At 38.7% G+C, this 13,936-nt stretch overlaps 1 protein-coding gene across 2 annotated transcripts in view; it reads left to right on the top strand.

The window, feature by feature from the left end:
• Positions 1-8: 8 nt before the first annotated feature.
• The window catches only part of ESRP2 (epithelial splicing regulatory protein 2), a 107,387-nt gene continuing 93,459 nt past the window's right edge, over positions 9-13,936 (top strand). Inside the window, exons 1-2 of one of the 2 annotated variants that reach the window (XM_054841117.1) lie at positions 9-236; positions 10,411-10,495. The gene's annotated coding sequence lies outside the window, so the exon portion shown is untranslated. The remainder of the gene's footprint in view (positions 237-10,410; positions 10,496-13,936) is intronic. The other variant, XM_054841135.1, reaches the window with a different exon arrangement.

Raw genomic sequence — 13,936 nt, 5'->3', positions numbered from 1 at the left:
GGAGAGCCTCGCTTTCCGCAGCAGCCGCAGGCGGGCTGAGCGGCCTCTCCTCAGGCTCCGGCGGCGGGAACCCGCGCTCCTGTCAGCGGCCCGCCCGCCGCCCCTCAGCCGCAACGAGCCCTGCTCGGGGCCCAGCCCCGCAGGAACCTCTGTAAATGTGGCGGGCCTCCCCCTGCCTTTCGGAGGCCGCCGACTGCCGCGGCCCCGGCCCCGCCCGTGTGAGGCAGAGCCGACAGGTAGGGCACCCCGCAGGTCTGGGCTGAGGCCTCTGGGCCCGGCTGGCAGCACGCGTTTACGGAGACGTGCCTTGGGAGGAGTACGTTTGTCTGACAGCGCTACATCTGCAGTTATGCAGTCGTGAAGATTTCTAGTGCAAAATTTATGCATAAAAATAGGTAGCACATAAGGTGTGCGGTCAGATTGGTTTAAGGAGAAACACAAATACTTAGCAGAGCTGGGAATTTTAGTATTACACAGTCAAGGGACTGGGCATCCGATATAAAAGCTTGTGGGCATAGCTGTACTTCAGGCAGTGCCTGACTAATGTGACAGCTAATTGGTACAGAGTGTCATTGAGGTTGGGCATTTGGCAATACTAAAAAAAATCGTTAGACCTTTATACGTGTAACAAGAACAGGTAGACTTGTAATTACAGTAATTTAAAATCAGAAGGGGTATAAGCCTTTGTGCTTCGGTAATACCAGTTAGTAGGAGTTACGTGCTCAGTTTGAAGTACACGCACTTTGGTGGGTGGCCGGTCTCAGAGGGGGAAGAAGAAGGATATCCACAAAAGCAGAAACTAAAAAGGGGGGAAAAAAAGTGGTGCTTGGAGCCAGTGTAATCACATCTCATGATCAGTCAGGATTGTGCTGATGGGCAAGACAAGGTTTCCTTCGTTCACTCATATGTCCACTCCTGCTGTGGACACACACTTCCTGTGCCAGGAGTTAGCAATTCATGTAAAGCTATTTCTGATAAAGTTACTTTGCAACAAGTGTCTGTCTATACTTGTTGCACTACAGTGTCTGCTTCACGGCTTCCTACATTCCTCAGTGTGTCTACTAATTTTCAGAAATATTCCTACCTTGAATGGTTAATACACTAGCACGAACAATATCACGAATGAAGACATGGGAGTGAGAGACAAGTGGAAGTAGAAAATAACTTCTCATTGACTTAGTAATTCCTACCAGCTATAAGCACTGTAAGGTATAAAAGCAAAGCTGGTTTTGCCTCACTGAATTCAGTATTCAACAACATTTATAATTCCTGCAGAAAAACATGTCAAAAAGATCTGTGCCTGAAGGCAGAATCTGGTCAAACAGATGCACAGCCTGTTGACAGGAGTTTAGAAAAAGTGATGGAGGTGGCTTGGCATTGTCATGGAAGGAGGAGGACGCATCTTCCTCCTTCTGAAATAAGACAGAGGAAGAAAATGCAACATCACTCAAGGAAGCTAAGGCTAAGTCTAAATCTAGAGTTGCCTTTTTCAAGGCAGCTGCCACACCTTGTATATTTACAATGAGTGGGAAGGTGTCAACATCCAACAAACCCAAAGGCCTGTCCCAAAGACAGGTGCTTAGTCACCATGCAAGTGTTGACTCGAAGTAACCTCCTGCTGAAACAAACTACAGGGTGTGCAAGTATGACTGACTGTAAAACTGATTGCAACATTGATCCTGGTGTAGGAATTAAATGTTACAAAATGCAGTGAAAGATCTTATGGAAGGATAAAACAGTATTTAAAGAAAAATTATTTCAGTCACTCACAGTCATTCTCTCATACCCTTGTACTCAAAAGCCCCAAAATGCACGTCCCAATAGCCAGGCCAGGATTGCTTGTGCTATGACACGAGGTTCAAGGAATGACAGCTGTCAAGTCCTCGCTACATCTCTTGGGTTTCCTTGGGTAGCATCAGAGCAGGTTTTGGACAGATTTTCTACGCCTTTTAGGAGTGAGTTATTATGATGTGATTTTTTTTGTCTCAGTCTTTTATTTCATTCTCTAACTTTTGGGCAAGCTCACTGCCTGTTGTCTTTGTTCCCTCCTTTTGAAGTATCTGTCCTTCCTGCTGAGCTAACAGAAAGAGGAATGGCCCATATGACTTACTGTAAACTTATTGCCATCTATCTGTTACCACAAGGCAGGTCTTCTGCTGATAAGGCATTTCTGCTGTAGGCCTCAGAGCACAGGCCTTTTGATCTTGATGTAAACACTGCATTTGTCAGCATTCACCAGTTTGAACGCTCTTATTTATGTCCTTGATTATCATGTGCCATTTTTGTAACCATCGCTTTACTGATTCTACTCGTGATATCACACAGGGACATCTCCATACTCAGTTCAAACCAATCTTAATATTTCTTTTATAAATCTCTGTGCTGTTCTGGCAGCTGGTAGTATCTTCACACTTCAACTAAAAACATTTCCATCTTATTCTTCTCCAAGGAAAGCCTGCTAAGCACATAATTGCTATTCCTCCTGCTCTGCAACCTCTGACTCTTTAGATAACAGTTTTTCAGCTGATGCATCAAGTAGTGTATGTTAGTTATTTCTTTTGTTGTCTCCTTTAGGGAGATCAGGACCATTCACATTCAAAAACGAAGTAAATTAAGCTTTTTGCCTTTGTAAGTTTGTTTAAACGTGCACAGCAAATTTCTGTTTTCATACTGAGTGCCCAGTCCTGTCCTCACACCAACAAACACAACGAACCTTGACACACTGAAGAGTCCCTTAGCATTGCTTTACAGTTGATGATACCCTGCTATTATGAGTCAGTGTAACTATTTCTAAGTGCTGTTTTGTTAGAAGGGCAATCCAGCTCTTTCTTCACAAAGAATGACTTGATAGCAGGGCATTTGTAGATTAACAGCAATTCAGGAACATCACCATGTACAGGCACACAACAGAATTCTACTAGTCATCATCCACGGCAAATTCAAGAAACAGAACCAACTACAAATCTGAACTGCTAGTAGAATGCTAGCGAGCTTATATTATACGAAGCACATGCTATATACTGCTTCCTTCATATATTTTGTATCCAAAGCTGGCTAGAAATAAAAAAGGAAGTTGTTACAGTTGAAACTGCTGATAAAAGTAGTACTGAACCTTTTTCACTTACATATGAGGTGAAAAAAGTCATTACCAATACTCCAGAGGCCAGTTTGTTACCACTGTAGAGAATTTTTATCTGCATAATCAGTCTTCTAAGAAAATATTTTTTCAAAAAAACCCACCAGAAATAAACTATATTAAACACTAGAAACTACAATATCAGTAGTATTATCTTTGTTTAAGACTTCTTGAGGGCTTGCACTGGCAACTTGACAAAAACTGAATTGGATTCGAATTTGTACACTGGTTATTTGAAAGAAACAGTCCTTTCCAGAAATCTAATATTTGCTTAAACATCTTTTATTTGATTGAACAGAATTCTGTTTGCTTCTTATCCTTGCCATTTCAGTAGTGTTTGTATTGGCTCAAATACCCCCAAACATGATTGTGCTGAGCTAGACACACTAGTAGAAAACCAGCAAGTTTCAAAGAAAGATGTGAAGACAACCAAAGTGTTGGCACAGATCTACACTGTAGGCAGAAGCCCATGTCAGCACTTTCCCTATGTTAATGTGTTTCATTCAGGAATTTACCAAGTTCAGAATACGTTAATGCAATCATCATCAGTCATATCTTTCAGGAACGCGCTATTAACAAATTATCCCTGAGACCCAGAATCCAACCTTAATGAAAATGAGAATAGTGAAATACAGACACTTGTGGAAGCCGCTTAGAGAAAAAAGAAGGTAAAAGATTTAATAAGATGCTTATTATCACATATACAAAAAATAATATTTGGGTCAGTTTGCAGTGATTTGCTTTAATCATCTTCCTTGGTACTGAGTGTATAGACAGCATCTGCTCTCCATTTCATTTTTTCCTGCAGATGTCAGTATGACATCTCTTCTTGAATTGCCAAAAATGCTCTCTGTCTTTGGAAAATATAATACAGATCTGTGACATTTCTTTTCTTCCAACCCCCAAACATCACTGACTAGCCCAAGTATTCAGCTTTAAATAAGATCATATGCACAATTTTGAACTCGTGCCCAAGGCTGGGAAGGAACCAACTGATGAGAAGTCAGGCCTACTTAGAAACCTACATAAGCCAGTGCATTGATAAAAACTAACATATACAGAGGTATAAGGAACTTAGGAAGATTAGAGTGATACATTTTGTTTTAATTTGCCACAAGTAGTCCAAGTCCATAAAGTTCACATTCAGAACAGCACACTTGTTCAGTTTTAAGCTTCATTAGAGAATACACTTTTTTTTTAAAGATGCTGGGAATTTTTCCCCCCGTAATAATTCTTCTATCTGTACCACAAAGATTTCCAGCGGTCCTTGACACAACAGGTTTACCCCTCTAAGTTTTCCTACATTAGTAGGAATCCTCACCATTGTTTAAACATGACTTTATTATGAAGAAACAGCACTAAAAATCATACAACACCAATATGATCTTTCTTCACTGTCGACGGATCAAGATAATTTTTTAGGGTTTTTTAAACAAACATTAGCCCTTAAAACTCAACTCAGGAGACAAAAAGCAAGTTTCATTCCTTCCTTCTCAAGAATGGTTTGAGGCCCAGTTGAGTCAGTCATACCTGTACAATGTATTTTGGTTTTAGTACAGTTGTGACTGACCTGTAATAACAGTTACGTGTTGCAGCTGACCTGAAGGGTGGCCAGTCATAAACACGTACTTTTCTGAAGAGCTGAGTGTGTATTGGAAGGAGGCTTTTTTTTTTTTTTTTAATAGCAACACTGGGTTATGTAATAATATTTCTTTAGAGTAAAACTTTAAATATAGGCGATTCCATAAATATATCAGACATTCAATTCAATTTATAGCCCAGTTTTGTTAAATTAGCCAGAGGAGGGTTCCACTTCTGGACTGATTTCTTACCTTTAGCAAAAAAAAATTTTTTTTTAACCCACTGTTGGGCAGGTTAGCAGACTTCTTAGAAAGTGACTGCACTTGTTAAAGTCCAGCTGCACTTGCCTATAAAGGCAGTAGCATAGTCCCACAACACAGTCAGACATGCGTTTGAATGAGGGCTGCAAAGATACTTTCCCTTCTCCCTGCTTTCTCAACACTTCACATTCACTTCCATATTGTTCCCCACGCTGTTGCTTCCTAGTATTAAGACTTGAAATCGGTTCCTCAGTCTCTTTCTGGTTGAATTTGGTTACAGTGCAGAACAGGGCCACAAAGAAGGGAAGAGGGCAATTGGATAGTGGGAGTACAGAAGTGCAGGCTTGCATGAATATCAAGCTAGATCATAGCCTAGCCATTTGCCAAGGTAGGATATCCACAATTAGTAGATCCTGTCACTGTCATCTCTCCTATCTTCAAACCTTTAATCTGTGTAATAGAGATCCTATTACTCTTTTAGCTCACGTTTTGCTAAAGCAAATCAATTTGTCCTTGTAAACCATCCGTGTAATAGAGCTTCATAGTAAATTGTGAAGATCTAATTAACAAGCTGGATTGCAGAATTCATGCTTAGTCAAAGAGAATTTTGTTAGAATCTGGGAGTGAGAAATTCTTAGCAAGAATGCTGGGACTTATGGTACTGAGAGTTTTACTTAAGACTTACTCAGAGTTGGTTTTCTGTTTGCTAGGCAAAATATGGAATTAAAAATAATAATAAAAGGCAGCACAGGGAGATGGAAAGGGGAGATACAATTTTGTGTAGGATGATTATATGAGGAAAGGAGTTGAAAATATAATCTATGTTGTGATGAAAACCAAGTAGGTTGAACCCTCAGGGACAGCTTATGTCTTGCACAAGTTCCCATAAATTACAACAACTTCCCAGCAGGTTGCGTGAGTGGTAGAACTGGACGTATTTTGCTGTGCAGAGAAACTGTTTGCGCCTTCTGAGGTAGAAAGCTAACAAGGTAGTTTTGATCTGCATGCAAGATACTTTTCAGGTGAAGAGAAGATTCAGAGAAAAAGCAGAATTCAGCATGCTGTTTTTTGTAGGGCTAACATGTCTTCCAAGACTGTAAGAGTAGCTAGGGCACAGTGACATACAGAATAACATTCTTTGACATGACATACATGTCACAGAAAGCAAAAGAAATCTTCTTTGTCATGTGGCATGAGTCAAACAGCAGCATTTCAGGATTCTAGCCCACATATAATGAAAAGGCAAGGAGATCATTATTCTTCTGTTTAATAACAATTTCATCCAGTGTCACACCTTTTTTGGTATCCCAGTTCAGCAGGGTGTCAGGGAAGTTGCTGAGAAATACTACAGGGCTTAGGAAATCTGGTAGCTCAAAGTTACTTCTAAAAAGACACAACACTGCTACTCCTAGGTCCAGCTGAGTACTGACGAAAGTAAATCCATTTCTGGAAACACAAGTGTATCCAGAAGAACTGAAACTGATGTCAGTCATTTAGTAATGTATTGAGGGGAACTTGGGTCTTTAGTCTCATTAAGGTTTCATTCACTCATTTTCAGTGCTAAATTGGATATTAGGAAAAGGTACTTCACTGAGAGGGTGGTTGGGCACTGGAACAGGCTCCCCAGGAAAGTGGTCACAGCACTGAGCTTGACTGAGTTCAAGAAGCATCTGGATAACGCTTTCAGTCATTATGCTCTGATTCGACTGGTCCTGTGTGGAGCCGGGAGTTGAACTCGATGATCCTTATGGGTCCCTTCCAACTCAGGATATCCTATGATCCTATAAATTGTTCAAAACACTGAAGGATGGAAAAACATCTGACTCTGATCACATTTGTTGAGAGACCTCACTTGAGCCTATAAGAAACAATCTGAGAGTTCCTCTTTAGTGGGTGCATTAAAAAATTAACCGATGAGAGTTTAACTGAGTTTAAGGGATATGTAAAGATTGTTTTTTTTCTTCAGTTTATAATTATGGCTCTTTGGATCTGAAACATGTATGAAATCCCACTAAAAGATGCATCTAGAAAGCAAACAGTCATCTTAGATGTGGAGGTGTAATATACATAGACCACCCACTTATTTTCTATCCTTTAAATCCAGGTTATCACATTAAAAACTAGGTATGAGTTGGAAAGCTGACTGCAGTTAAAAACCAAATAAGACAGACCCAAATTTTACCAAAGAGATCAATAGCCTACAAATGCATCTAAATTGTGCACAGACTCTTACTATCCCATCCCTTGGGCATGTTAAGTTAAAAATCATTGCTTGATGATTCCTGTAAGGACATAGTTCCCTTCTAGGCTGAGGGACAGAGGCAGTTGGGAATGGTTAATCATGGGAAAATGGTTTAATCAGCAGCATCATGAGTAGCATTGTGTCAGGTGGTGTCAACCATGTCAGTGCAAAAATATAATTATAGGAAAATTAAGGTTGGAAGGGACTTTTGAAGGTCATAATGCTAATCCTTTTGTTCAAATCGTAGGTAGGATCAAACTTAGATCAGGACAGTTATTCCGATAGTTCTACTGGGCAAATAGTACAAGGAGAATATAAAATGACAATTCTTATAAAATTCTGCCATTTCATTTAACCCATTTCTGGGATTAACACTGAGTGAAGGGCATTTTGAACAAGGGGCAGTGAACTAACCTGCCATGTTTTATACTTCAAAATGGTATTTTAGAGATATTTGTGCACTTGTTAGAAAGGGGAAGCTTGCCAAAAACTGCCTGGACACAGTACTTTGAGAAAATGGATTTAGCAAAACTACTTTTCTAAAATTTAATATGCTATAAACAGCTTGAGATGCTTTAAATATTGCTACCATGCTACATTGCCAATGTTACTAGAATAACACTCTCAAGGGTGTCTTCATGGTACGGTGAAAATCATTTGGCTATCAGTGTTTGGCAGCTGGAAGTGAAGCTCCTCAGATTACAAGATGAAGAAGTGGTATAAAATAAGTACTGCTATCATGTGACATAAAAACAAATTTTCTGCTGAAAGCAAGAAATATATGAGCTTTCATGTGGCAGATAAATTGGTCTCATGATTTCCTTTTAAAGAATATACCATTATGAGCTAATTTCAACTCTTCTGCTTGGACCTGACCCTAACATAAATTGTGAAAACAGTTTTGCTGTGTTTGTGGGCTGCACAATCTCTCACAGATTCTATCTTACTCTGTTTTATTAGATATTTCCTCACTTTTGTAAGCTGCTAGACAGTACTGACTTTTTCTGTTCTTGGAAACAGAGGATGGCTGTTCTTGGATAACATAGAAAGACTAACAGTTTCCAAAATTTAAGTTCTGTTTAAACGTCTGGTTTTATATGCTTTAGAGTTGTCGTCTTGATATCTGTATAACCTTCTATAGAAGATAGTATTACATGATGATAAACAATAACCTAACAAACCTCCTAAACTATAGACTCAACCTAACATTGTTCAAAACCTGAATCGGAGAACTAGAACTTGGGTCAAGTTTCTGACTGGATCTGTGATTTGCCATGAGGGGGACCCCTAATAATTTGATCAACAGATCCTCAGCAGCAGTGTCTAGCAAGAGCCCTAGCCCTGTGTTCCCTACTATGCAGTCTGTTTTTCACCCGGTAACAGACCTCAAAATGTGCCAAAACCCAGCACTCTGTATCAGGATATATTGCACATAGCAAACATTTTGCTATACCGACATGAAGTACATCCAGCTAATACAAGGCAGCAGAGCTAGAGCAATAGTTTGAGTAATATTGTGGTCAAATACCACACAACTTGGTTAACACATAGCAACAGGAAAACAGCAATCATGAAAAAAGTAGTCATACGTTTGCTGTGTAGGGGAAGAACAGATATTAAAGAGATACCATTCGATACCATTGAGGACTAAATGCTTCCCACAGAGATAGATATAACAAGACACAAAGCTACCAAGAAAAAAATAACATACAATTAAAACTGCCTTTCATACAGTAACAAATAGTGGAATATTTAAGTGATACTCAACTTGTAATGGTTTAAGCACAAATAAGACACACAGCAAATGGAGATACAAAGCTCTACCAGACAGAGGACAACCTATGGTTTAAGGATTACAAGATAATTGCATCACATGAGGATTTCTATGATTATGGAGCATCTGGAGTAAATGAAGGAAGAATGACACAGTGACCTTTGGAACAGTCTTCTAAATGCTAGAGCACAGACTGGCATTGAGGGGGAAAAAAAAAAAGCTAATTATTATTTTTGTGGTTTGCATGTAAACTAAACCAATCCCTAATTTTTTTTTTTAAAAAAAAGGACTTTTTTGACAGTAGTTTAAGTACAGACAGCCAAGCTATCCTCCTTTTTACACTGTAGCAGAGTGAAACACTTGAGATGAGGGATCTTAGACCTCCATGTAACTTGGTTTCTTTCATTCTCCCTGTGCAGCACACTGCAGTTTAATCGAACTCTGGAACTTCAGAACTAGTTCCTCTAGTTCTGTTCCTCTGTTTCAAAAAGAATATAGAAGAACTGAATGAAGGAAGAAGGGCAACCGGGATGATGAAAAGTGTGGAATGGTTTCAATATAGAGATTGGTCATGTATGCAAGTACTCTTCAGTCTGGAAATAAGAAATGACTGGCAGGGTTTAATCAAATAAGGACTATGGAAAGGATGAACAGGGATCAACTATTCACTGTTTCTTCCGACATATGAACTGTGGGGAGCCAGATGAAGCTAACAGGAAACCAGCAAACAGTGGCAATTCTTCACACAGCATGTATCAAAACTGCAGTGCTGTAAGTTTACATGACTTCAAGGCTGGACTTAAGGAAGTCTACAGAGTAAATGTCCGCAAAACTATTATACGCACAGAAACCATACTTGGCTCAGGAAACTCCTCAGCTGTAATTGGCTAAATGCCAGATAATATGTGGGGCTAGTCACACATGGCTTGTTCTTATGTTCTTCCCTAGGCACCTGTTTTTGGGTGCCATCAGAGACAAGATACTGGGCTAAAAGGACTTTTTGGTCTGACTCAACACTGGAACATAAGAAATAAGAATGCCTAAACCCATATCATGTTATTAGGCTCAAGAGTCAAATGTAAGAATAATACGAGATTGAATGTCTTTAGAGTCCATTAGCCTTACATTCTAGTAAAATCCATAAATAATTAGATTTTTAACTAAGAAAATGGTGCTAGCACTTTCTGCCAGTGAAAACACTTGCTTCATTTAATGGAGAAGTTATCATTACTTACAGCCATTTCTAATATTAAATAAAAATTCTACAGAAGCAATGGATTGCATTACAGAATGATAGAAAATTACCTGTGCCTGAAGATTGCATATCTTACACTTTTTCCATACAATATATTATACGTATGTTTAGTAAATAGCTGTTGTGGCATCTCAGAATCAATCCTGACTACTTTTATTTCAGATGAAGTATGCTTGGAGAAGATCATTCTGAAGAGCAACATGGTACAACATGGTAGCTTCTTTAGCTATGTAGAACAACATACCAGGTATGCTAATTACTAAGTGACTGAGGGCGTAAGTGTTCCTCTACAAGTTTCTTTAGCTAACTCACCTATGGTGGCTGCTACAGAGCAGGAGAAAATACTTGTACTCCTCATAAAATTAGTACAATCTTTCTACTTTCAGCGTAGTTAATCAGCCTCCTGATACAAGACCACAAAACCAAGACTTCATGTCACACTAGGGCATGAGCTAATGGCTGAGTACTTGTGTATTAAAAGCATTAAATAAGACTCAGAAGCTGCTCAAATCTGCTGAGCAGGATTGTTTCACTACATGAGAGATTGCAATTTGATCTGCTTTTCAAAGAGACTACAAGAACACACTAATGGAAACTACACTGAAGGAAAAATTGTTAGTATCATTGTCAAACTTTCCAAACTTTGTTACTTTAGAGGCACAGAAAATTAAATCAGATTCCAAGTTATATTTGTTGCACAGGAAGCTGCCCTTATCGTATTAGTTACAGTAGAATGTAACATTGGAAATGGACATGTATCAAAACAGAACTAAGAGATCTAGAAATATGAGTATTTAGAAAAGAATGTGATCTGCAAGACAGAAAAGACATTGTGTTTTTTTTATAAAGTTATCAGTAAATTAGAAACCATATTGAAATTTAAGAGACAATTATCTGTCTAATCTTCTTATGCAAAAGAATGACTTCTATGGGTCTCAGCCTTGAATGCCATGCACCACATGTAGAGAAAGGCTGCACCTCCATGGCCTGCACGTCACCAAAAAAACAATAGATGGTCTCCAGTGCCACCCTGTGTTGAAAATACCTAACTACATGGACAGATCCTTTTATGTTAGAGTATGCTATAGGAAATAATGCATATCTGGTTTACATGCAGAACAACAGCTACCATCAGTTGCTGCAGCACATGCACAGCAAAGTATGGATTTGGGTTTTTTTCATCACAGCTCCTCCACTAAGAGATACACGGCTTAAGACTTTCTTTCATTACACTGCTGAATAACAAAAAGAGACTTGATCCTATAGTAATATATTTACATGCAATCCCAGCAAACGAAGTAGGAATGGCAGTAGGTTTAGCTAAATAATAAAAATCGAGTAACTTTTGGCAGCAAATCATCCTAGCAGCATTTGTCATTAGTAATTTATTACTCAAAAAGAAGAGTATGTAAACAATGTATTTGATTTACCCAGTAGCAATTGTGGTACCAGATATGCTTGTGCAGGTAAGGATTTTGGCTAGCAACAGTTTGGGTACATACAAATAGCAACTTAGTGATAGCTGATTTAGACCAGGCCAAAGTCTCACCTTAAATTGTAACAAATCTATACATTTGTTGTTTAAAAGCTTGTACTATGAATAACAGGAAAGTAAAATTATATACATTCATAATGATGTTGAGAAAGATATGTTCAGGTTTTTCCATAATCTGCATAATTGTTATTCATATTCCTGCTTATAGTCAGAATTATAAATAGAGTTCTCCACTATCTTAATTAGCACCTCTACTCTCATGAACCTGGTATGTCTGGTTGTACAAGGAAAATATTTCACCATATGCTTGAACAGTTTCACAACTGCTGGAGATGCATTCTGATTGTCTGTGATCATTCTGTAAGGGTAAGAAAGGTACCAACATGTAAGCACGTATTGATGCATATACAACAGGTGCCTTGTAAGCACTCCTCCTATCACAAGTTCTAAAGCAGTTTTCCCTGAACATAACAAGTGGGAAATCTTTTTTCTGGCCAGTTGTATAAAACTATCGTTATTTAGTACTGGGTAAGGGATATAATTTTGTAATATTATTAGAAGACCAATTAACAACAACACACATGGCACATAATCTTTCAAACTTTCTATTTATAGTGCAAGGTACACATATTTTACTACATTCTGGAACTGATCCCAGGGTAGCTCTTCACTAAGTTATTTTCCCTGGTGATAAAGAAGCACTGAGAGTGTTCCCATTTGTACTTGCTACCTCATGGGCTGTTGTCACAAACAGTGTTTGCAAGAACTTAGAAATGTCTGGTACATGTCTTTTCCTACACTGCACTGTCCTTTGCAGTAGTCGCAGAGCGGAGACGTTATTAGCTGCTGCACACCACCATGAGATCCCATTGATATAGGAGAGCCTCCTGTAATCAAGAAAGCAACATTTAGATCAGCTATGAACTAGCCCGTAATTCTCTGATCAAGGGGAAGTGTGGCATTTTCACACTGTCATTAATAGCACCATTGAACTGAGTTTGTTGTAGGACAGTTACACCAATTCTGAAAATACTATCTTGTTTCAAGGCTGAAGAACTAAGGGGTTTAGATTGGTACTTCCCTCCCTTCAACATTAGCAGGCAAACAAGGTTAGTAATCTCAGTTTCCAGCATCTCAGCACATACGTGGTATTTGGTGATCATTATTCTACAATCACTTACTAGGCAAACATCCAGGGAAAACTTCTGAAGTCAAAAATTAGAGAGGATTTAAAAAGTCTTTTTGGTGCAGCTGTTCATACAAGTTACACAATACAGATTTCCCATGCATCAGCTACTCTGTAAATTGTTACAGGCATGCTCTTACTGCACGCAGGGGTGGATGCACTTTGAGCAGAAGCTGTTAGCCGAAAGACTCAGTATCTTGTAATGAAATTCTGATTCTCAGAATAACCATGCAAAAGCTGGAAATATCAACTATAATTTACATTTAGTGGTCCAAACACAGCTGTTCGAAAATGCTCAGTGGTAGTCTAAGTTCCAGACCATCTACCAGAGGGAAGCATGTGCATGTACATAAAGAAAAATAAATAATTTGAAGGATGAATGGAACACCCCCCTAATATTTAAGACAAAGCAAATTCTATTCAAAATGTTTCTTAGCAGTAGCACAGAATTCTTGAGCTTAGGAAGTTTTCAGAAGTTGTTTGTCAATCTAAAGGTGACAGACTTAAAGTTAATGACTGAATTGTTGCACTACATATAATATACATGCACACAAAAAACCTTCATAGGTTTAGACTCTTTAACACAGAAACGCAGCCTAATTTCACTGCTGTTAACAGACTTAGACCAGAGCTTATGAGGTCTGAAGTCCAATTGCATGTTCATAGATTAAAAGCCCCACCCCTATTTGGTCACTAGAATAAGACACTGAGTTGTTTAGCCACTGTTGTGTTTACTATATTATTGAATATATTATACTGCTCCCCTTGTTAATGGAAATACTTGTTACATTTCCCATAAAGTTTGTGTACTAGTAGTGTAAATTTGACAAAACTGTCACTTTTAGAGAATATTAAAGACAGTTTACAAACAGTCTGAAGTTTTCACAGTCATCCAGTGGTCACAGAGCTCTTTAGAAACATGCTCCCTAGCTAATGCTAACTCTAATATCTGTGATATTAAGTCTAATAGCCTGTCTTCAGAGTCTTACTCAAGGAAGTCTTAACGT

This window comes from Grus americana, chromosome 13 (genome assembly GCF_028858705.1).
Source record: "Grus americana isolate bGruAme1 chromosome 13, bGruAme1.mat, whole genome shotgun sequence".
NCBI lineage: Eukaryota > Metazoa > Chordata > Aves > Gruiformes > Gruidae > Grus > Grus americana.
The sequence above is the reverse complement of the archived record's forward strand: the minus strand, read 5'-3'. Positions and strand labels throughout refer to the sequence as shown.